This window comes from Bactrocera latifrons, unplaced genomic scaffold, assembly GCF_001853355.1.
Source record: "Bactrocera latifrons isolate USDA-ARS-PBARC rearing strain unplaced genomic scaffold, ASM185335v1 scaffold_311, whole genome shotgun sequence".
NCBI lineage: Eukaryota > Metazoa > Arthropoda > Insecta > Diptera > Tephritidae > Bactrocera > Bactrocera latifrons.
In genome coordinates this window covers 300,535-302,908 of record NW_017536753.1, presented here as the reverse complement: position 1 = coordinate 302,908, position 2,374 = coordinate 300,535, and positions in this window count along the sequence as shown.

The following is a 2,374-nucleotide window of genomic DNA, read 5'->3' as shown; positions in this document are numbered from 1 at the left end:
TTTTCATTAGATTTGGAAGAAATGAGCTGGAAGGGTGAAATAAAAAATTAATATATGTAAAATTATAAACGTATTTATTAAACTACAATAAACTGAAGTAATTATCTATTAAGCATTTTCTGGTAACATTATTTATTGTATGACTTTCAGCAGTGCGATTATTGGGTATTTTAATCATATTACTTACAGTATTTTCAATTTCATATATGAAGTGGTGTTGTGTAATACTACTGTTGTAATAATGCTTTGGGTTTTTTTCTAGGTGCAAGCGCAAGCCCAGCTTAATATGACCGCACGATACAGTTCCGAGTTTTTATATGAGACTCGTTAAAAAGACTTTCGCCACTCGTATTGACATGCATTAGTGGCATAATCACGAAGTCGTTATTTTCATAACCACTGTCTGCAACGACTATTCCAGAACCAAACTCTCCAGATTCTAATCGACAATGAAACCGAGAGTTACGGAAAATAGTACCACCATGAGTTGATCCAGGCCACCATGCAACGATGTCTAAGATGCTGAGATTACTATCACATAACGTCTGGACGTTGATGAAAAATATACTTTTTCTATGTATATAAAAAGTTTTTGACAGAAGTATTTTTTGGAATTTCTTTAACTGGAGAATTATTTTTACATGAGTGAAATCAATTGCTGCGATCTCGCGAGGAAATTTATCTAATTTAAAAAAGTCTATCTGGGACTTTTCAGGTCTCTTTTTTGGCATATAAATGTGATGGTCTTTTAAGTATGATATGTGGTGCGAAACTACTGTTATAACTTATGATACCTTTAGATACTCCAAATAAATCTCCTACTGTCCTTAACATACAGGGTGACTGATGAAAGCCGCTACCAAAAAAAATTAAATAATTTTTTTTCTATTTAATGAATCTGGTTAATTTTTATTTTATTTTGCAGATTGACTTTTACATTTAACAAAAGTGGATAACTGGGACACWGMAACAAGAATTTGGATTGTCCGCCGCTATCATGCACTGGAGTCCGTAGTTTCGATTCAAAGAGAGTATAGGCGCACGTTTGGCGGCAAGCCTCCGAGCAGATGGACCATAATGAGACTTGTAAACAATTTTTCCGAGCATAGGACAGTCAACAGAAACGCTTACCATCGAAAGCCTTCAGTTCGAACGGAGGAAACAATCGCTGCTGTAGCTGCTGCCATACAAAACAATCCACGTGTTTCGACAAGAAGCTTATCTGCTCAAATGGGTGTAAGCAGACAGCCATTACAGTCAATTATGCACAAAGATTTGGACTTATTCCCGTATAAAATTCAAATCTCCAACAAACTGAACGCTGCAGACTTGCCGATTTTCTTGGAATTTTGCCAGGAGATGCTTCAAATGGTGGAAGAGGATGGAAACATGTTGAACTGTCTTTTCATGTCTCACGAAGCCCATTTCGGCAACATAAACAAACAAAATTGTCGAATATGGAGTGCTTCCAACCCACAGATACTCCATGAGACGGAATTGCATCCACTTCGTATCACAGAGTGGTGTGCAGTTTCACCACGCTGCATTGTCGGGTCCTACTTCTTCGAAGAAAACGGCCACACCGTTACGGTTTCTGGAGACCGTTACTTGAGCATGTTGAGAGAGTTTTTCTATCCAGAATTACGCCGAATGAGAATTTCTTTCAACTCTATGTGTCATAGCCCAACCTGTTATGACAGAATTGCGGTCAAAATTTCCCAATAAGCTGATATCCAGAAACTCCACATTCCGATGGCCACCCAGGTCGCCTGACCTTACTGCACCTGACTTCTTCTTGTAGGGTTATTGCAAGCAGGAAGTCTACAAAGCAAAACCAACAAATTTGAATGAGCTAAGGCAATCCATTCGAGAAACAATTGCGGCTATTCCTGTCTTAACTCTCCAAGCAGGAATGAACAACTTTTTGGTAAGATGCCGCACATGCATCAACGAGCAGGGGGGGCATTTAAATTCCATTATTTTTAAAAAGCTGTATTTTATAAAATTGAATGCGCTTTAACATGAATAAAAGAAAAATGAATTCCATACRTTGAAAAAAAAAATTATTTGAGTTTCTTAATGTAGCAAAATTCATCAGCCACCCTGTACTTTCCGTAGCATAAAACCGCAATGTAAGCAAAAACATTTGTTCTGGCGATAATGCATGATTCCTGAAAGAAATGTATACATAATTGAGGCAAATCGGATGTAACACTTGGTTTTGTGTTCAATTTTTAGCTGTTATGTAAACACTTGGAGGATGGAGACATGTGTAGAAGTTCACGCAAGTGAGGAAAGTTTTCTGATCGCCATTCACTTGGGAGTGGCCAGAAATGATTCTTTTACATATGACTCAAGCAGCTCACGACTTCCG